The sequence below is a fragment of the Macrobrachium rosenbergii genome, chromosome 58, assembly GCF_040412425.1.
Source record: "Macrobrachium rosenbergii isolate ZJJX-2024 chromosome 58, ASM4041242v1, whole genome shotgun sequence".
NCBI lineage: Eukaryota > Metazoa > Arthropoda > Malacostraca > Decapoda > Palaemonidae > Macrobrachium > Macrobrachium rosenbergii.
In genome coordinates, this window is record NC_089798.1 from 11,657,718 (window position 1) to 11,682,061 (window position 24,344).

General features: G+C 38.9%; 1 protein-coding gene across 1 annotated transcript in view; it reads right to left on the minus strand.

The window, feature by feature from the left end:
• Positions 1–24,344, minus strand: part of LOC136837216 (toll-like receptor Tollo) — a 172,319-nt gene that overhangs the window by 23,400 nt on the left and 124,575 nt on the right. The gene's annotated exons all lie outside the window — the stretch shown is intronic.

Sequence of the window (24,344 nt, forward strand, 5' to 3'; positions counted from 1 at the left end):
GTAATTAGTGTTTTCCCAGTAACAGCACCCATCAGGAAAGTGTGTTTAGTGAAAAGCTGAAGAATTTGGGGTAATCTTGTGAAAGTTTTCACAAGCTTGTGTAAGGTAGAGTGAATTTTACAAGTTTAACTATGGTTAAAAGCATATTTTTGAAAGTTTATTTCATAATTTGATTTAAGAATTAATTAAAATTTATGTTTTTAAGTAATAGTAATTTTTATTCAAAGTAAAATTTTGAATTTTGATTTATTAATTTTTAATTAAAAATAAATTTTTGTATTGAAAGTTTTTACAATAGTGTTTCATTTACTGACCACCAGTGGTAGGAATTAAATGTGAATAAGCTAGACTGATAGATATGTTTTGTTCCTTCAGTTTTTACTGATGTGATTCTAACTTGGGGAGACAGTAACAGTAATGGAATGATGCCTTTTTACTTTAGTATGTCTCTTGTTTAACCCTTAAGGGACAGCATAATTTAACAATGTGCAGCACCCCAGACTGGGGAAACTTTGAGGTCGGCAAAATAAAAATAAAAAATCACATCAATGGAAAGAGAATGACACATACATTCACACTGTATAAATAAAAAATTCTAAAAAATTTTCCCTACTTTCCACGAGAAGTTGAAAATGACTATTTACAACCCCTTGTGGGGCCTCATTTACAAGACAATCGTAAATTTTACCAACTTATATGTTTTTTCTAATAAATAAGTTTTTTGGATTTTGTAAAATTATTATTACTGCTCACACAATATCAAAACAAATAAGAAATAAAGGTAGTAACAAATTTTTTGCATATTTGTTGTAAAATATTCACGTAAGTTTACAAGAAGGAAGATTCAGTAACTTTTTTTACTTTTACATGCTTTTTCTAATATTTCTTTGCAATTTTCTTTGTAAAATTACATTTACAACCGACATACTATCGTAAAAGACAAAAACAAAAAACAAAAGCAACCCCCTTCGTATATTTACAAGCAGATTTACAAAAAGACTCATGCGAGAGAGAGAGATGCAGTACCTTTCCCCTTGAAGTCACAAGCATTACTGATACTGGCATAGCTCTCAAGTCTATATAAACGTTGCCATTAGTGAATTTATAGCATATAGAAGTATTGGCACCTTTGTTTTGAATCATTATTACCATTACAGTGGTGCATAATTCTGCTTCACACTGAAGCGCAATCCATCCACCTCCACAAACCTGTTTTACTTCACACTCAAGCTCAATCCGTCCACTAAGGGCTAAAAGTTGATACCTCACACTTGTTTTGATAAACTTTGTGATAAGCTATTTTACGGGATCACTGTTGCCTATTTTTATTGTTATGAGAGTTCAGGTATCTGGCTGAAGTGAGGTAAATTTTTGAATTCTATGATTAGTAGTGTAATAACCAGCTACTTGGAACACTTTGTGACAATATATAAATATCTGAGTGATTGAATTTCCTTAAAAGTTAGTATAAGGCGAGTGTTTGCTACATCTTCTCGGTTGTTTAATATCTTTATGGACAATGTTGCAAAAAAATCACGGGTTCAGTTGACTTCCTCATCCAAAAATTGCTTGATAAAAACATAAAGGGTAACAACATTACCTAGAACTACTCATTCACACAATATATATATAATATATATATATATATATATATATATATATATATATATATATATATATATATATATATATATATATATATATATATATATATATACTGTATATATATATATATATATATATATTTACGTATTTCCCTGGGTTTATGGTATTTTTACAGGTCGACAACGGAAACTTTATTTAATTGCCCTGGGAGTTCTGACTTGCGTAAAGGGAAGTCGTAAAAAAAATAAGAAAAAGGGGAGAATTTAGGAGCTGAAGGCTCTACTTCATAAGGGAATGTTAAGTAAACACTTGGGATAAATTAAAGAATTATATTTACAAAAGGAAGCATTTGAAGGGAAAATGGATAAGTAAATTGATAAAGGGCTTCCAATGCCTGAAGATCCTTCTACTGGAGTCTTGACTAAAGGCAAGGCACAGTCCAAGCTGAGTCCACTGTGAATAGGTCCCTCTGCAAGAGAGATTTACACATTACATGCCAGTAAAGGAACAATATAGCACCGAATCTGACTCGAGTTTGCACTGAGGGTGCCAAAGACTCGAGGAATGAACGACCACTTTACACTTGAACACAGGACATTGGAAATGGCACTGGATAAACGGGCACAAGGACAGAAGTGAAATGCTGGTACTCCAAACTTTCTAAAGGGCAAACTGTCGTGACTGAAAGGTCTTTAATCACACTTTACCTTATGGGAAGCAGGTCTCTGATGAAGAATGATGAGGGACGTTCACACTGACAATGCATGCTGTCCCTCGAGGATGACTGGAGTCAGGCAGGGGGAGAATGAAGGTCTCAGCAAATGTACCGCTCACCCATGTGTATGGCTGTCCCTCGAGGACTGCTACTGCATGCCTCCTTCTCACTACTAACTGCCTACTGCTACTGCTGTCTCTTCCTTTTAAGGGCTCCGGCCGTGTCGTGCCCGTGTGCAAACAATGTGTCATCTGCCAGGTGGTCAGCGATTCGGTTGCCTCTTCCCCGGTCCTGCGAAGGTAAGACAATTCAGCAGCTTAATCTGCCTTCAGAAAGGTTGTTTTAAGCAGCTTAGTTGGGCTAAGCTGCTTAAGGGAGTAGCATTAAGTCTCCTCTCCTTGCCCTTTTTTATCCGTGTCATCTCAATATCTGTTCCAGGTAAAAAGAAGGACAGATCGAAATGTTGATAACCGTGCTCTGATTTCTAGGTCAAATACGACCGGCCATGCGGCGGCGACTTTATTCTCAGTAAATAAAGGGTAAATTAGGTGGGTGGGGAGGCGTGCTGTGCAGCGACTTCTTGTAAATTATAATAGCTCCCCACAGAAGATAACATACGAGCCTTCATTCGGGCTTGTATGTTGATATTCAAGAAGTCGGCACAGCTGCATTACTCTTCCCCCAACAAGAAATGGAAAAGCTTTTACTTTACTTTATCCCCACAAAATGGAAAGAAGCTTCACTCTATAAACTTCCAACACATTAATATTAAATTACTTTAACATGGCCCATTAACTTCTTCAAATTTACGGTATACGTTACTTTAAGATTACAAGGACAAGAAAATTTTGAAGCAGGAGACAAAATGTAAGAATTAATTTACATATAAGTTCCTTAATTCTAAATAAACAAGGCATGCGGTTAGTATGCCTTGAAGAGGCGGTGTAAAAGATAAAACAGCATTTATTTTTGTAAATGATATCCCCTTTTACATGATATTGTAATGACGATACATAATTCGCCAACTCAACAGTTGACGGCTGACCCTTACACTGGGGATTCTGTTGTGGGCGAGCAAGAGCATTCGCAAATTTTAATTTGCTAACTTTAAACCACACTAATTTTATGCGTCCACTGCCCATACTCGGGTACAGGCTATAAATAGATACTTACTCAATGTTATGACGGGATAAGCAGACAAAAGACGAGGAGTCTGGGACAAAATAGAGTTCTTAGGAAAAAAAAATAAATAACAAAAGGAAAAATTAACAGGATGTTACGAATGGAAACGTGACCGCATACAAGAGGCGGAACACGTCTCTCGGATTTTACAAAGGTGGCATTAAAAATCACAAGGGCAGGAGTTTACGACTTGCGATTCTTTAAAAACAGAAAAATAAATAAAAGAGTAAATGACGTTGGCAGAGAAGAATGAGGTATTTATTGTGTTATGCAGGAATTTACCGTCCTTTGCCTATAAATTACAACCCAGAATATCTCTCAGCCCCAGGGCTGGAAAAAGGAATCCAAAGGGCGCGACCCCTTCAGGAAGAGCTGCCATGCATGCCCTGTGCCAAGGTAGGGGTGCAAGGGCGTGCCACTTCCCACTCTGTTATTCTCAATGAATTATGCATTTTGAAGGGAGTAGTATCCCATATTTAATTGCCTCTTGTGGTGATAATTTAAGAAAAAGATTAATAGAGAATGATAGGGGATAGAAGTTCCAGAGGAACGGAAGAAGGTAGTGGAGGGCCTTGACATCCTCTTCTGGATTAGAGGTGCCAAGACCTTCGAAAGATGAAATGGTGGCACAGGTGCCAGGGGAGCTCTAGAGCTCTTTGGAAACTACCCGGAAATCCCACACCCGTGGTAATTCCGCCACGAACCTCTCCTACTTGGACAGTCATCCTCGTCCGGGGAAGCAGAGGGCCCGAGACCGGAGGGCAGCATGGAGTGCCACCTGGGCCAGCTGCTGCGACAGCTGACGCAGGAGTTTTCGGCGCTAGTTCTACCATGATCCGTCGCAGCTCTTGTAGTCCATCGGCCAAGTGAGAGATGGCAGAATCCTGACCCGCGATTACGTCGGTGACGGACTGAGGCAGAGAGGAGGTGGTCGGGGGCGGCGTGAGAGGCTCGCAGGTATCAATGACCAGCTCAGGCGCACCTTTAGGTGAACTTCCGCCATGGTCGAGAGAAACCGTCTCTCTTACCGACGCTGTGAGCGGTGCCAGGCCGGGAGAAGAGAGGGGGTCCTGAGTTGGATCCCTTGAATGGAGATCGGGGTTGTGCTCTGGCGCTGGCACTAAGTCAGAGTCAGGAACTATCAGAGGTTTCTTGTGCTCGTCGGTCAGGACGGACGGAGCTTGGCTCTGCTCGGTGCATGCAAGTGGCACTGGCAGGAATTTGGCATTTCCAGGAGGGAGATCTGATTGGGGCCCTGGCACTGGCACTGAGGCAGGGCCGGGCACTGGAATTGGATCGGGAACCGATCGAGGGGGCCACTGTACATCGTACTCAGGTGGCACTGGTAGGGACTGCACGTCCTCCTGGTACCCAGGGGGCGCCAGTCTTGACTGAGGGAGAAGCGGGGGAGGATTACTCGCACCCGAGGAATGGGTTGGGGAATGTGGACCCCTGGATTGTCATGATTTCTGTGGGGACTGAAAGTCCTGTCCCAGGATGATGTCATAGCCTCCAGGGAGATGGCTTGCTACTGCAAGATTGCAAATTTTTTATGAGGTCTTGTGACTCTCAATTGGACCGTAGGGAGTATCATTTTAAATTGGTTTACTCCCTCGATCATGACGAGTTTTCGTCTACTGACAATAGCTCCATAGGGAACTCTGTCCCTTCGTATGAGGGAGATTTGCATGCCCGAGTCATCGAATGCCGTGACTCGGCGTGCAGGGTAGCTGCCTCTGGGAGGGGCCACATATATGGGGCCTTAGGCGGGAGGGCCCAATGACTTGGAAATTGCGACAGCCAAGGCGGTGGCGGGAGTATTTGATTTGTTATTGTTAGGGCATTTTGCCCATGAGGAAGAATGGCCATAAACCTTGCACGCCGTGCAAAAGGTTTGGCTAAAGTCTTTCCGCACTGCCCCTGTGGAGGGCGCAGACGAGTTATTAGGTGGTTTTCCAGGAGAAAGAGGCCCCGTTTTCTTGTTTCAGCACTGCTCAGAGGAATGCCCCGTCTTCTTGCAATAATGGCAAGTTAGGGGCTTGCCCGAGTTCCCATTCTTATGGGAATTTGATCCTCCGAGGAGGGGCAGGGGATTTTCTTCCGCCTCATGGATCCTTCCTGAGGGTGGTGAGTCTCCCACATGTCTGCTATCCAGCAACACTCGGTGAGTGTTGCTGGGGCTTTTTCCACTACATGAGTGGCAAGGGCAGGAGGGGCATAGCGCAGGAAATGCTCAAATTTAAATTGCTCGAGTACCTCGGCAGCGCTAGTGGCTCCTTCGGACTCGAGCCATTTGGTTAATGCCTGCTCAGAATGGTATGCCCAATCCGACCAAGTCTGGCCTGCTTCTCTTGGCTGCTCTCTCCAACGTCTCCTCCACCGCTCGGGGGTAATCTCGTATGCCTTAGTAACTGATTGGAGTACGGCTTCCCTGTTTCCCCTATCCTCTGCCGAAAGGGCGTGGTAGGCAATGAGTGCCTTCCCTCCCAGGAATTTAGTGAGAACAAGGGAGAGTTCAGCGGGGGAGAGGTTGCAGCACTCCAGGACTCGTTCAGCCCTTTCAAGCCACACTTTACGTTCAGACATTGTCCATTTTGGCATGAACGAGTGAGCTTGGCTGAGGGCACTCATTCCCGCCGCAGGAGGTGGGGTGGCGTTCTGTCGTTCTAACATCTGGAGCTCATGGGCACGCTGTCGTTCTCGCTCCTCCCGTTGTAGCTCCTCTCTTCTCTCTTGGGCAATTCTTTCTCTCTCTCTCTCTCTCTCTCTCTCTCTCTCTCTCTCTCTCTCTCTCTGACGTTCTAAGTCCTCTCTTCTCTCTTGGGAATCTCTCTCTCTCTCTCTCTCTCTCTCTCTCTCTCTCTCTCTCTCTCTCTCTCTCTCTTCCCATTCTTTCTCCCTCTCTGCCTCTTGGGCAATTCTTTCTTTCTCTCTCTCCGCCCGTTCTTTCTCCCTCTCTGCCTCTTGAGCAATTCTTTCTTTCTCTCTCTCCGCCTTGGCATCGTCCATTCACTCTTGAACCCAGTCTCTCAGAGCTTGCCCTGATATTCCCTTGTCCTTTCCAGCGGACATGTAGAATTTGAAGTCCTCATTTTGTTGGGCTCTGGTATTAGCCATCTTGAAATAATGGTTATATGGACTGGACCCTCTAGCGAATCAAATATGTCTGAGAAGACTCAGGTTGTCTGGAAAGACTCAATTGCAGGAATCTGAAACACTCAATTGTTCAGACTGCAGGAGAATGGACAGTTGATCAGTAAGTCTGAGAAGACTTTGTTAAAGTTTAATATGTCTGAGTAAGATGTGGTTGTCTGGGGCAAACGAATTTTAATATGAGTCTCGGAAGACGTAATTGGATTTTATGTCATGCTGGGACTTGGCCGGCTATAGTGTGAACTCAAGGCGTTGTTCTAACAAACTGGAATTATCAGTCCTGTAAGGGATTAAATGTGTGTGAAATACACTAATATAAGGTCTCAAAAGGACTTGATTTTGGGTTTCCGGCAGGAATTAGAAATTCTCACCCCTTACGACGTAGAATTTTTAGTAGTCTCTTAAGACTTGGAATTTGATTTTCCCGTAGGAATCAGAAATTCTCGCCTCTTGCGACGTAGAATTTTTTTTAGGAGTCTCTTAGGACTTGGGATTTGGTTTTCCCGTGGGAATTAGAAATTCTTGCCTCTTGCGACGTAGAATTTTTTTAGGAGTCTCTTAGGTCTTTGAATTTGGTTTTCCCGTAGGAATTAGAAATTCTCACCTCGTGCGACGTAGAATTTTATTTGGTTTGCCCGCAGGACTTGGAAATACGATTTGTCTCTTAGGACTTTGAAATTACTAACAGGATAAAACCCCAAAAAAATTGTTGCTGAGAGTGGAACAACAAACTACTTGGGAATTAATGAAAAAAAGGGTACACACGTGGGCAGGGGGCGGGGAGGTGCAGGTCGACTGACAATCACCGGAGTTATTTTTAGATTCTGTGTGAATGGACCCGTCTATTTATAGACCGTCTGGGACGAGAGGATAACAGTAAAAATGACCCCATAATTTTCCCTAGACGCCGAGTTCAGATTTCGCTTTCCTAGCACCTAATTCGAGTTTTAACTAAACTGAGAGAGAGTATTTTAGCAATTCAAGCTGACTTCATCTTGTCCCATGTGGGAATTTATTCGCACCTAAATAATTCGCTAATCCAAAATGCAAAGTAAAATTTAACGCGGAGAAATTTTGCACTATCCCTCAAAGCAAAGAATTAGGCAAAGATTTTAACATAGAGGAATTTTGCACTATTCCTCGAAGCAAAGAATGGTTATCACTGGTTATTTCCTAACTACATATCCTGAAAGGCATGCATTAACAAATCTAATATGGCAGTTCTCTTCTCAGTGATTACATGCATCCCTATTCCTAATTCCTAGGAACAGTCACGATTGAAAAAAAAATTTTGCTAAGATAAGCACATCACTTACGTGGAACTCTCTTGGTCTGTGCTCTTGGTAACAGGTTCGGAATTTGTCTCACACCCAGCTTAGCTTTGCTAATTGCTGATTTGGCGAGTTGCAAATGCAATGAAGCAACAATAGAGGGGAAATTGCAACAGCTAAACGAGATCTAAGGCCAGGTCGCCATTTTTACGTATTTCCCTGTGTTTATGGTATTTTTACAGGCCGGCAACGGAAACTTTATTTAATTGGCCTGGGAGTTCTGACTTGCGAAAAGGGAAATCGTAAAAAAAATAAGAAAAAGGGGAGAATTTAGGAGCTGAAGGCTCTACTTCATAAGGAAATGTTATATAAAGACTTGGGATAAATTAAAGAATTATATTTACAAAAGAAAGCATTTGAAGGGAAAATGGATAAGTAAATTGATAAAGGGCTTGCAACGCCTGATGATCCTTCTACTGGAGTCTTGACTAAAGGCAAGGCACAGTCCAAGCTGAGTCCACTGTGAATAGGTCCCTCTGCAAGAAAGATTTACACATTACATGCCAGTAAAGGAACAATATAACACCGAATCTGACTCGAGTTTGCACTGAGGGTGCCAAAGACTCGAGGAATGAATGACCACTTTATACTTGAACACAGGACACTGGAAATGGCACTGGATAAACTGGCACAAGGACAGAAGTGAAATGCTGGTACTCAAACTTTCTAAAGGGCAAACTGTCGTGCTGAAAGGTCTTTACTCGCACTTTACCTTATGGGAAGCGGGTCTCTGACGAAGAATGATGAGGGACGTTCACACTGACAATGTATGCTGTCCCTCAAGGATGACTGGAGTCAGGCAGGGGGAGAATGAAGGTCTCAGCAAATGTACCGCTCACCCATGTGTATGGCTGCCCCTCGAGGACTGCTACTGCATGCCTCCTCCTCACTACTAACTGCCTACTACTACTGCTGTCTCTTCCTTTTAAGGGCTCCAGCCGCGCCGTGCCCGTGTGCAAACGATGTGTCATTCGCCAGGTGGTCAGCAATTCGGTTGCCTCTTCCCCGGTCCTGCGAAGGTAAGGCAATTCAGCAGCTTGATCTGCCTTCAGAAAGGTTGTTTTAAGCAGCTTAGTTGGGCTAAGCTGCTTAAGGGAGTGGCATTAAGTCTCCTCTCCTTGCCCTTTTTTATCCGTGTCATCTCAATATCTGTTCCAGGTAAAAAGAAGGACAGATCAAAATGTTGATAACCATGCTCTGATTTCTAGGTCAAATACGATCGGCCATGTGGCGGCGACTTTATTCTCAATAAACAAAGGGTAAATTAGGTGGGGAGGAGAGGCACGCTGTGCAGCGACTTCTTGTAAATTATAATAATATATATATATATATATATATATATATATATATATATATATATATATATATATATATATATATATATATATGAACATATATATATAAATATATATATATATGTGTGTGTATATATATATATATATATATATATATATATATATATATATATATATATATATATATATATATATATATGTGTGTGTGTGATTGTAATAGCCACAATGCCCTCTTAACTTCTCAAATTCTTCGCGCTTTTTTGGATATGCTTGTCCCTACAAACCCATAAGATCCAAGCGCAAGAAACTGAAGAGACTGTGATGCCCGGTCGCGGGAAATGAACCTGCATCACCATAATCACAATGAGGTCACTTTGCCGACCTGACCACAAGAAGGATAAAAGTCTATTACCTCTCATACAGACATATAATTTACCTGTTGTTTTCAGATATATTTATTAGAGCTGGAATAGACCCTTCCTCACCATCGTAGCCAAGTGGGCAATAGTTTTTATTGCTTTTTTAGGCTGAAATATTTATGTAGAATCTACTGGTCACTTTTACCAGATACATATGTGATTGTAATAGTCACAGTGCCCTCTTAACTTCTCGAATTCTTCGCGCTTTTTTGGATATGCTTGTCACTTCAAAGCCATAAGATCCAAGTGCAAGAAATTGAAGAGGCTGTGATGCCCGGTCGCGGGAAACGAACCCACGTCACCATAATCACAATGAGGTCACGTTAATGACCTGACCACGAGAAGGATAAAAGTCCACTGGAATAGATCCTTCCTCACCATCGTAGCCAAGTGGGCAATCGTTTTTATTGCTTTTTATGCTGAAGTATATATGTAGAATCTACTGGTCACTTTTACCAGATACATATGTGATTGTAATAGCCACAATGCCTCTTAATTTCTCAAATTCTTCGCGCTTTTTGGATATGCTTGTCACTACAAAGCCATAAGATCCAACCACAAGAAATTGAAGAGACTGCGATTATGGTGACGCGGGTTCGTTTCCGCGACCGGCATCATATATATATATGTATATATATATATATATATATATATATATATATATATATATATATATATATATATATATATATATATATATATATATATATATATATATATATATATATATATATATATATATATATATATATATATATATATATATATATATATATATATATATGTATGTATGTATGTATGTATGTATGTATATGTGTGTACATATATGTATGTATGCATATATGCGTTTATATATTTGTATATTATGTGGTCTTTTTGCCTGAAATCCTTATGGAACAAATGCCAGTATGGCCTATCTTTGCAACTATCATTATTGTATCTTGATTCTTGTTAATACCTTGATCCCAAAGACCACCATTCAACAAACTTCAAAAATTAACTTCACTCTAAAACTGAATGACGTTATTTGTAGCTAAAGTTTCTGCATGGTAGCATATTGCTGGAGTTAGTGATGGCGTAATCTCTATGAAATAATGAAGACATTGACGTTGAAAGAGAGCAAGTTAAGAGATGGCCAAGTCTAATTTCGAAAAATGATCAGCATTGCTTGTTGATGTCACCGAGTTCAGCCTAATGCACAGTATTCTGCTAAGTATGGAAGCTTCGCTTTTTAGTCAGCCCAGCCCTTGGCAGGGGTGGACAATTTCTCTGTTGGCCCAGTCTTTGATACAAAATTTCTTCAAGTAACACCCGAAATTTTTGTCATCATATTGTTATATGCTGCGTCTTCAGCACTGGGATGTTTTTTTTATCTTCCTTTAAGTGTAATTCCTCCAGTTGCCATGTACATCCACAGAATTTAAAGACGCTATTTTCAGTATCAGCGAAAGAGTAAATGATAATTCTATTTTTTACGAACTTTTTATTTGATAAAACAGACATTAGTTTCCTCGACTTTTTCAAAATATTTCAGTGGCGAGTCTCTAAATCGTTTTATTGGCTAAATACAATAATTATAGGAAAATGAAAATATTCTTCCATTGATTTAGTAACTTAGGAATGATCCATAGAAACTTCAGGAGACATTTTACCGACAATACTAGACAATGGGAATGTTACCATTCTTACAGAAAACATCAAATCAAAACCGGAGAATGGAAAAGTTGCCATGTGGAAGAAACTGGGTCTATCATGTTTTTCGAAGGTGAGCTTCGGTCTTTGTCTCCCCGAAAGAAGTCATGAGCTATATATCGTGCCGCTTCACTTTCGGCACGCTTGCCAAGGGTCGCCCATCCCCTTGCTTTAGCATCTCCTCTATTATCATACCTACTATATTATTATACTGTAGGCTACTACCACGGAAAGAAATGACTCACTGACTGTGCACACATTTTACATCATTTTATGTCGTAGGTAAGTGGATGGTAGCCTATGCCATTTATTTTTCTGAGTCATCGATCGAATTGGAACAGGTGCACATGTTTTAACATACAGATATGTGAAGATACAGAACTCAGTTTGTAAATTTTTACAAAAACTCATAAACTTCTCTGTGAATCTTTATAGTTCAAAATATTTTCATTGCAAAATTCATAACAATAAATGAAGTATTACAGAACATAAACAACACTCAGTTTTCATCTCAAGAGGCTTTCTACAAAATTAAAAAAAAAGTCTTTTGCAATGATTTAGGAGGAAATGGATAGGCCATTAATGCTATTTTTAATTGCTTACCCGTATCCCCTCAAAAAACACCTTCAGGTATACAAATACACTCAGGTGGAATATTACAGAACGGGCCATAAAAACAATAGCAACATAGAAATACGAGCATGTTATGTGGGAAGCTTTTTCATAAAACGAATAAAACCTCCGAGTCGAAACTTGTGTACGGCGAATGGACGGATCCGGGCAGGTTTGAGTAGGGAAGGCCGGTAGGGGGAAGGGACAGGACGCCACTAGTCAGCGGCTGATCATGGCAGGAAGCCTCCTGCTCAGCAACTTTCACTTCTGCTCTTTTCTTTGGGTGATTTCGTTTTCAGTGCCATGAAATGACGTCGCGAAAACGGTAAGCATCGATGTTGCACTCGGTCAAATTTTCTAAATAACTGGGTTCCGAAATTCAAAAGTCACAGACTGGATGAACAAAATGAGTGATTGTTGAACAAGCTGCTATCTGGGAAAGGTAAGAGAAGTCAAGAGAAAGAAATTAAAAGCTATAAGATAAAACAAAGTTCAGAGCAATCAATAAAACCTTTGAGGGCAAAACTTCAATGAAAGTGGGAATTGCGATCAATAAAACTGGTGCTCATGCAAGCGGGAAGTGAGGCCCCAACGGCCACACACGAAAATCACACATTTCGACAACGCAAAAAGAAAATAAAAGCAATTCGGACTGACGCTTTTTTATAAGTTGTGAAAATAATACTGTCATACCGTCCTAAATACGTCCGAAATATTCACAGTAAGCTGTTAGCCTAACACGGTTAGCCTGGAGGCCGCTCCAGGACAAAAACAAAACGTGGGACCGAAGCGCTGCTCCCACAAACTCAGGCGCTCGCTCGAACCGTTCATTCTCTTCGCAGGAGCGAGCCAGCCAGCCAGCTTATTTGCAATGACCAAAATAAAACATCCTTTTCGGATAGACCGTTATCGATTTGTATTTTGTCAACTAAATACTGAATTCGCGCAGTTCAGTATATTTCGATGACAGCAGTGAATAAAGTACGTAACATTTTGAAAAAATTTTGTCCCTATGAAACTTGGGCGACTAATCCAGCTTTACAGAGAATTATTACACTCACATGTATATCATCATAAAGAGTAGGCTTCTACCCACGTGATTAAACATACGCAGCGGTGCTTTTGAAACGCACTACTCTACGTTGGTGTGTGTAGCCTATATACTGTATGAATAATGTATGTATATATAAATATATATATATATATATATATGTGTATATATATATATATATATATATATATATATATGTATATATATATACTGTTTATATATATATACAAATATATATACAATATATATAAAAGGAATTAGACGAATAATGCGTTTCTTCAAGTGTTGGTGCACACGTGGCTTCCAAAATACACTTCCACAAAGAAATTGGACGAATAATGCATTTCTTCAAGTGTTGCTGCACACGTGGCTTCCAAAATTCACTTCCAAAAAGAAATTAGACGAATAATGCATTTCTTCAAGTGTTGGTGCACACGTGGCTTCCAAAATACACTTCCATAAAGAAACTGGAGGAATAATGCGTTTCTTCAAGTGTTGGTGCACACGTGGCTTCCAAAATTCACTTCCAAAAAGAAATTGGACAAATAATGCATTTCTCCAAGTGTTGGTGCACACGTGGCTTCCAAAATTCACTTCCAAAAAGAAATTAGACGAATAATGCATTTCTTCAAGTGTTGGTGCACACGTGGCTTCCAAAATACACTTCCATAAAGAAACTAGATGAATAATGCATTTCTTCAAGTGTTGGTGCACACATGGCTTCCAAAATACACTTCCATAAAGAAACTAGATGAATAATACATTTCTTCAAGTGTTGGTGCACACGTGGCTTCCAAAATAAACTTCCATAAAGAAACTAGATGAATAATGCATTTCTTCAAGTGTTGGTGCTCACGTGGCTTCCAAAATGCACTTCCATAAAGAAACTAGATGAATAATGCATTTCTTCAAGTGTTGGTGCACACGTGGCTTCCAAAATACACTTCCATAAAGAAACTAGATGAATAATGCATTTCTTCAAGTGTTGGTGCACACATGGCTTCCAAAATACACTTCCATAAAGAAACTAGATGAATAATGCATTTCTTCAAGTGTTGGTGCACACATGGCTTCCAAATACACTTCCATAAAGAAACTAGATGAATAATGCGTTTCTTCAAGAGTTGGTGCACACGTGGCTTCCAAAATACACTTCCATAAAGAAACTAGATGAATAATGCGTTTCTTCAAGTGTTGGTGCACACATGGCTTCCAAAATACACTTCCATAAAGAAACTAGATGAATAATGCGTTTCTTCAAGTGTTGGTGCACACATGGCTTCCAAAATACACTTCCATAAAGAAACTAGATGAATAATGCATTTCTTCAAGTGCTGGTGCTCACGTGGCTTCCAAAATGCACTTCCATAAAGAAATTGAAGGAATAACGCGTTTCTTCAAGTGTTGGTGCACACGTGGCTTCCAAAATACACTTTCATAAAGAAACTAGATGAATAATGCATTTCTTCAAGTGTTGGTGCACACGTGGCTTCCAAAATACACTTCCATAAAGAAACTAGATGAATACTGCATTTCTTCAAGTGTTGGTGCACACATGGCTTCCAAAATACACTTCCATAAAGAAACTAGATGAATAATGCGTTTCTTCAAGTGTTGGTGCACACGTGGCTTCCAAAATACACTTCCATAAAGAAACTAGATGAATAATGCGTTTCTTCAAGTGTGGGTGCACACATGGCTTCCAAGATACACTTCCATAAAGAAACTAGATGAATAATGCGTTTCTTCAAGTGTTGGTGCACACGTGGCTTCCAAAATACACTTCCATAAAGAAACCAGATGAATAATCCGTTTCTTCAAGTGTTGGTGCACACGTGGCTTCCAAAATTCACTTCCATAAAGAAACTGGATGAATAATGCTTTTCTTCAAGTGTTGGTGCACACATGGCTTCCAAAATTCACTTCCATAAAGAAACGGGACAAATAATGCTTTTCTTCAAGTGTTGGTGCACACGTGGCTTCCAAAATTCACTTCCATAAAGAAACTGGACGAATAATGCGTTTCTTCAAGTGTTGGTGCACACGTGGCTTCTAAAATACACTTCCATAAAGAAACTGGACGAGTAATGCGTTTCTTCAAGTGTTGGTGCACACGTGGCTTCCAAAATTCACTTCCATAAAGAAACTGAACGAATAATGCTTTTCTTCAAGTATTGGTGCACACGTGGCTTCCAAAATTCACTTCCATAAAGAAACTGGACGAATAATGCTTTTCTTCAAGTGTTGGTGCACACATGGCTTCCAAAATTCACTTCCATAAAGAAACTGGACGAATAGTGCGTTTCTTCAAGTGTTGGTGCACACATAGCTTCCAAAATACACTTCCATAAAGAAACTAGATGAATAATGCATTTCTTCAAGTGTTGGTGCACATGTGGCTTCCAAAATTCACTTCCATAAAGAAACTGGACGAATAATGCGTTTCTTCAAGTGTTGGTGCACACGTGGCTTCCAAAATACACTTCCATAAAGAAACTGGACGAATAATGCATTTCTTCAAGTGTTGGTGCACACGTGGCTTCCAAAATACACTTCCATAAAGAAACTCATTTCTTCAAGTGTTGGTGCACACGTGGCTTCCAAAATTCACTTCCATAAAGAAACTGGACGAATAATGCGTTTCTTCAAGTGTTGGTGCACACATGGCTTCCAAAATTCACTTCCATAAAGAAACTGGACAAATAATGCTTTACTTCAAGTGTTGGTGCACACGTGGCTTCCAAAATTCACTTCCATAAAGAAACTGGACGAATAATGCTTTTCTTCAAGTGTTGGTGCACACGTGGCTTCCAAAATTCACTTCCATAAAGAAACTGGACGAATAATGCGTTTCTTCAAGTGTTGGTGCACACATGGCTTCCAAAATACATTTCCATAAAGAAATTGGACGAATAATGCGTTTCTTCAATTGTTGGTGCACACGTGGCTTCCAAAATTCACTTCCATAAAGATATTGGATGAATAATGCATTTCTTCAAGTGTTAGTGCACACGCGGCTTCCAAAATTCACCGACAAAACTTCCAAAATCTCCAGTGGTGTACTTCCTCGTGCAAAAGGCACTGGAGATATTTTAAGTTTTGCTGTGAGTTGTGGAAGCCATGTGCGCATTAGCACTTGAGGAAAATGAGGAAAGGGCGTGCCGGAAAATATTAATGTATATTGACCAAATGTATTTGATCCATAGCTAAGAAAAAAAAACCATATTTGGTGAACACTTTGCCCTTGCTCAGTTTACAATTATAAACCTAATAAGTTCTAAAGTGAAATATGTCTGAAGAAATTCATCCAAACTTAAATTGGGAGCTCCTTGGTTTTATGCAAAATTACTCCGTAACTTTATTATAGCAAAAAAATTTGCTTACATTTTAAAATCTAATTTTTGACAGCATTTAAAAGAACCGTAATTAGTGAGTTAACCGTATCATTCTGAATAGAATTTGACAATCTTTTAAAAACGATCGCAGTCTGAAATTGTTTTCCCCACTTTTCGTCGAACTCGGCTAAAAAGTATGCAACTCAATATAACGACATCTCTTTTCAGATGGTTCGCTCGTTGTGGCCACGTAAAGCTGGCTCGTGCTTTCCAATAACATGTTCTAGAAGAACGAGTCCCTAAAATTTGTTTCTCAAAACTTCTTCATTATGTTTTAATGATAGCAACTTCTTGTTCAATATCAAGTTGTAAATCCATTCTAATCTTTCCAAACTGTTTAAGATCAAAATAAACCTACGAAATGGCTCAGACTTTTCATGACCTGCAACTGCAGTATGCATATGACTTGAATATTTGTACTCTTTACTTACTTCACTCCATACTGAATGTTCTTTTAAAAATATTATACATGGCCAACAATAGAGTGTATCTGTTGAATTACTGCCACACTGCTCCAGGCTCAACTTCCTTGTGAATCTTTTGTCTATTTCATGAAATTTATTTCCTTTTGAACTTGAAATTACGATTATTGAAGAGACTTAGAAGTAGTTAACTGACGATGTCAATATCGTGTTGGTAAGCCATTTTCAAGAGTACTTTAAAAAATAATTAAATAAATAACTTTTTCATGATACTTACCAGTGATCATGCGAGAACATAACAGTTACTGATCGTGTTTATATTCCACATTTCTTTCCCTAATCCTGCATATTAAACAATGCAAGTAAACTTTTTAGAAATGAACAAATTCATACCTAAATTTCCAGTAATGTTAAAATGTCTTTTATATGAGCAAAGAATGAAAAAAAGACAAATAGCCAATATGTCAAACGGTAATTGAGTCGTACAACGCTACCTGGCATGTACTAGTGACCAGATGAGCTGGCGCCCAAGTCATCTATTTATATTTTTATTATAAATATTGATGTTCGACCTCTCTTCCTTGCCTCTTAGTAGAATAGTAAATGAATTTTCTCCTAAAGCTAGGAGCACAAGGTAGATTTCTCGCATGAGAAAAAGGGGAGCGGGAAGAAGCAGGATTTGTTTTCAAACTAAGCTCACAACTGACCGAAGGGTGAGAATTTTAAACTCATAAGCTTCATAGAGAAGGGTACAGTTTTGATAGGCCAGACCTTAGATATACTGTGCTTTTCTTTTACCTATGTGTGTTTCCTTGCTATTAGTGAATTGGGAAGACTGCTATTATCATGACTTCCGATCGTCCATTGTATGCGCAAACAACTTTTCGTCCATGGTAAGTCTGATTCTTTTGGCAAAGTTTCGCCGATTTGCTAGTATCTCTTTCTGTACTTCCAGTTCCTTTGTTTCCCCCCTTCACCACCATCTAGATAAACCAGATAAACAATTTACCTTTATGAAGTATAGATTAAGAATAATTTATATTGCTTAGTGACATTCAGCTATTCCCGTGAATTAACTAGGAATTAGGGAAGGTTAAGCAAGTCATTACATTCTTCATGCAGCCTTGTGTCTCGAATTCATTGTTCAGAACAGCCTGTTGTGTTTTTTTAAAACCATATTGAACGAATAGGAAATTGACTGCGTCCAAAGTCGGGCGACTGTTAATGTAAAGTCCTTAGTTACTGCATATTCTTTGTGTCGAGGGTTCTCCTCGACTGGCGACCTTATTTCATTTATAAACTGCTATCTTTGAGGTTAATTTGTAGCTTCAATTGACAGGTTACGTGTGTCCTTGGCACGCAGGGCCTTATTAATTACGTTAATCCAGTAAATAACTCATCAGCCAAGTGCCCATATGTGTGTGTATATATATATATATATATATATATATATATATATATATATATATATATATATATATATATATATATATATATATATATATGCATATATATATGCATATATATATGCATATATATATATATATATATATATATATATATATATATATATATATATATATATATATATATATATATATATATATATATATATATATATATATATATATATATATATATATATATATATATATATATATATATATATATATGCTTATATATATGCATATATATATATATATATATATATATATATATATATATATATATATATATATGTATGTATATATATACATATATATATACTATATATATATATATATATATATATATATATATATATATATATATATATATTATTTATAAAAGTATATATATATATATATATAATGTATATATATAGAAAGAGTAAAACCAGTACTTGTACATAAAACATCCTTTATTTGGTTATGCGGAGTAACTGTCTCCATCATCAGATCTGACAACAAAAGCACAGAAAGGAAAAAAACTGAAAAATCACTAAATCGCAAACGATCGTTAGAATACAGTAATGTTACACAAAGGTTATATAAAAACTGGTAATGTACAAGCATAGAAAAAAAACGAAACAAAGCAATACTAAAAGCAACAAACACCTGCATCACGAAAGCATAGGCTACACACGCATACTAAAAATTGAAAACACAGCATCTCCATGGACCTGTCGTTGTTACTGAGGGAAGGTTTAAACTTCAAAGTGTACAGGCTTTCTACGATTGCCAGCTCCGGGGAGCCTCTCCACTAGAGACAATGGATAATGACTCTACAGTAAGCATAGACCGTGATCACTATTTTCTGCATGATACCGTATGGCACTGAATGGTGCTTTCGCTAAAACCCTGTTTGTTCTTAAGTGTTCAAACCATCATACACGTGCTTGGCGCTTTGTTTTTCCCAATTAAATTCCATTACAGTAATTACACTCGTATGTGTAAACAACATGAGTTGTAGTTCTGGGGATACGATGTCCTTATACTTTAAGCAAGCTACCTATGGTGCACTCAGGTTTAAATACAACATATATATATATATATATATATATATATATATATATATATATATATATATATATATATATTTATATATATATATATATATATATATATATATATATATATATATATATATATATATATATATATATATATATATATATATATACATGTACAGTCAGATGATAACCAGATAAATGACTAGCTGACAAAAGTCAAAATAGAAACATTACTCTGTAAAAAGGTGCTCTACTTCAGACTGCATCATGTGACTTGGCATCTTGATCCAGCTAGGCTACGTGGAGAGGAGGGGAAAACCGGACAAAACATTAGGACGTATAAGAAAGAGAGAAAGAGAGAGGGATGGAAAGACCCAAACCCTCAAATCTGATGGGACTTTGCCCCTCATTATCTATATCCACTCAGGGCGCTTAATAAAGTATAGTGGAAGACTCCTCGAAGTAAAGCAACTTAAGTTCTTTGCCATATTGCTAAATGGACCTTAAACTGGTACCTACTTCGGGCTGAGGGAGACAGAGGTAAATAGAGTTACTGCCAGTAATTATTCTTACAATAGCGGCTCTCAGCATTTCTTTGGCTAGCCATTATGTACAGAATTACTTCGGATCCTCTTGTACGTTCGACACAGTTTAAAGTCAGAGAGAGAGAGTGGGAAAATGATTGAATCACATTCAAACGAATTTATAGAATGTGAAGCTAGCAGCATCCCATCACCGAATGCAATGCTGGAGGGGGCTTGTCAATAACCAGACCCGTCCAGGAATTCTCCCCACTAAAGGAGTCAGATTTCATTATCATGGATGTCATTTGGCGATCAGAGTCGTTACAGGATTTCCTATTCGACCATTTGTAGTATCGGGACGTCAGCAGCCTTTTATGGGCTAGTGTCCATAAAAATAACTTGATAGCATTAGGGCGGTTTGGGACTGATGTAAGAGGAATGGCTTATTGAATGCCTATCTTTCACCTCTCTACTGTATATATACAGTATACTGTACTGTAAGTGAGTGACTGAGTCGAAAGAGGTAAAGCCTGCGACGAATTAATTAACTTGCAAGTCACCGACAACTCTTCATGATTAGCCTGTGTCCGTCCACCACAGCCAGAAATTAATATTGAGGAACATCAGCAATGAAGGTCCAAGAGTTTGGAGAAATGAGTTGGCCCGCTTTTCTTAAAAAAAGAAAACGATTTACACTAAATCTAATTCAGGTCAGAAGATGACCCCCTGGCAGCAAATTATGACACAGGCGGGGAGACCTATAATTATAGCAATCACGATAGCTTATCATTTGATCTTCAGAAAAGGAGCAAACATTTGTGACAAAGATGCATATGCAGTATATGAGAACAATGAACGGATAAAACTAATCATTTTATAAGTAAAACATATACATAGATAAATGAATGAATAAATAAGTGTCTATGTAAATAACAAAACAAAAACAGATATGCCAGTCAACATGATGAAACTCAGCCACGCATGAAAGAACACTTGTTGAAAAAAGCAACGAGTGTAGCCTACTGTAGGCTAGAGGCCACGCTCTAACAATAGAAAGAGAGGCTGCGCCACAGGCGCTTTCCAGTAGCCTACCACGACAGCGTCTCTTGAAATGACGATCCTCCTCCTCCTCCTCCTCCTCCTCCTCCTCCTCCTCCTCCTCCTCCACACATTTCCTCTTTGGGCAATAGAAGACGCTGGCACATGACACCTGACGCAATTCGGACGCCGTGTCGAGTCACGTCGCCAATAAAAAAAATGGCCTACATCTGTTCCAAACACGATCGTCTTTATCATTTCATTTCATTTCTACAAGGACGCGTCAAGATTATTTTTAGACAAAAATCATTCATACGAAAAATCGCCTTATCAAGAAAAAAGTTCCATTGCACGGAAGTTTGATGGCGCTCGCAACGTCCTTTATCCAGTTCGTTAGACCCACTCATTCACTCACAGATTTACATAAGCACATACCTATATCTATATAATCGTGCACTAACTATATATACAGTAATATATATATATATATATATATATATATATATATATATATATATATATATATATATATATATATATATATGTATATATATACATATATACATATTTGTGTGTGCGTGTGTGGAGAGAGAGAGAGAGAGAGAGAGAGAGAGAGAGAGAGAGAGAGAGAGAGAGAGAGAGATAATAAGGCAACTCTCTACCGGTTGTATGAACGTTAGGAAGGGGCTCGAAGGAGCCATGTAAGAGAGAGAGAGAGAGAGAGAGAGAGAGAGAGAGAGAGAGAGAGAGAGAGAGAGAGCCGGAGAGGTGAAAGGGCAGCAGCAGCAGCAACAGCGCGGAAGAGACGCACCAAGAAAAAGCGGCAGAGGAAGTTTCACTTTCTCTTTTATCTGGTCGCTTCAAGAGTAAAGAAGAAGGGCTTGCTGCGTTCATTTCCCTTTTATTGCATTCCAATACTAAAGGCAAACTTTCAATTATATTTTTGGCTTCTCCGACTAACAGACCTTTGCTATTGTAAATGCATTACATGCCAACTTAGGCAATGGCGGTCTTCTTCCTATGACGGAGACAAATTACTTTTGTTTTTATTTAGCTTTGAAGATCCAGTGTTGCTTGCAGGAAAAGGAGAATACGCGCTGTAACACACACAGACACACAGACACACAGACAGACACACACACACACACACACACACACACACACATATATATATATATATATATATATATATATATATATATATATATATTAGATGCTTCCTTCAACATGACTAGCTTAAGATAAAAAGTGGCGGTTACTCTTGTGTTGATACTTTCGATGTTAATTAGCAGATCAGCCCACTGTGCAGAACACATCAACAAGAGTAGCCACTTCAAACACCTACAGAAGAAGGGCCACACTGCATTCCCCTACACACACACACACACACACACACTGGGTCTTTCACCCCCATCTTGCACGCAGTAAAACTCTTCCTAGATATTAACCTTTCCTTTCTTAGACCCTTTTGCACTTTGGAACTTCTTCCATCTACTTTAACCTTTGTGCTAATTTTATAAATCTCCACATTTCTCACCATTGCAATTCCTCCTGTGAACCATTTGTAACACAAACTATTCACCTCGACTGCCTCAATCACTTTTCTTTCATTGGTAGTCAACTTCCAAAAGATACTTTCATGAAGAAGAGTTGATAAGCAGTCCTTTCATTCGGCTGCATCTTGGCGTCCTTAAACATATCAAATCCCTCCAAAGTTTCGCACAGACTCTGCTACCTTTCTTGAGTCACTTATCCTATGACTCATCCATTGCATTGAAATGTCCGCATATACTAATCCAAAACAGCCACTTCCATTCGTCCACCGTTCGTATCAACATTCATGGCTCCAATTCACCTGGTTACCATTTATTTTTATGGCAGTACTGTTATATTTGCAATTGCTCTCAACTTCTTCCTATTGAAAGCATTTTCAATCTCTTTCTAAAGTTTCTGAAATTTTCGTTTATTATATCTAATCTAATCAGTGTTGTAGGCTATCATTAGCAAGTATCAACGACTCCAAGCTCCATTCTTGAGACACTTTCTTATTCCACAACATTTCACCTGCATCCACTCCAATATTAATTAAAGATCCAAGAGACAAAACACACCCTTATTTCAGGCCAACTTTTACACCTAACTAGTCACAGCCGTCAACATTATTCAGGCAATGATCTGCTTCTGTCAGAAGAACTGTATTATTTCATTCACAAAAAACGTTTCTACACAAATCATCCTCAGATCCCTTCACCCTGCCTTCCAATCATCATAAGCTTTTTCCAATTCCTTGCATGCCGCCACATACACCTTTTTCTTATATTTTCAAACTTAACACATGTTCTCATAACTAACAGTTCATCCATGCTGTACACCGTCTTCCTTGTCTGAAGCTGCAATGTTCTCTCCTTATCAAACCTTCAGTCATCCGTCTAGCTTTCTCAATGAAAATCCTACTGGTAACCATCTGATTCACATACTGAGCGCTGATATGCCCTGCATTTTCTACAATGGCCTTTGCAACCCTCACCTTTATACAGTGGCACGATCATTATTTACATCCAATCTTTCCGAAACCTTCGTTCATCCTTACATGTATTTATAGAGTATATATGTATGGATAAGCGTTAGTCAACCGCTCAATCACATCATCACCCCCTTTATTGCAATCCCCATGTCGTCCGCTCTTGCATCATTCAGCGCTACCTCCCTTTTGTCTCTTGCAATCAACAGTGCTTTTGAATGTTCTGGAGGGCTTGCACACACATAAGAATCTTGGTTGTTAAACGGTCAGTACCTTCAAACTTGCTTATTAGAGTTCTAATGCGTGTTCAACAATAACACTGCGACGGACAAAGCAGCCATAGCCTGTTTTTTTTATCATTTTTCCGAGGAGTAGGGAAGTGGGTTGTGAGGTCATTCAGCTACATGGCTCAGCCAGATAAATTCTGTGGCAGGATTTTTGCACTCATGCCGGGCAATAGAAACACCTGACGCAAATTGCCTGTAAGATATGATTTTGACTTATGTAACTGCCGGCCATGGGGAGTTTCAGCTGATGCTGCTTTGCATTCCATTTTGTAATGACTACTGAAGGTTGTTTGCAGCAGGCCCACAGGCCCTGTCAACACCATTGATTTCTGCCTTCTTCTTTCATCGTCACAAGTCTTCAAAATTGTCACTTCATCGAACCGCATTCACTTCAGACTTATCATAGTCCCACACACTTTCTACTTATTTCTGGTACTACAGTGTTAGAAATTGATCACCAGCATGGGAAGCCCATATAGGAGCCCAAACAAAAGCCTGATCTTTTCGCGTGGCTATCATTGGTCTCCTCGCTTGCTGCTCTTCTTCTGCATGTAGGCTAATTCATCGTTAGCCGTGACATTCTCTGAATCCCGGCTGTTATAAGGTGTCTG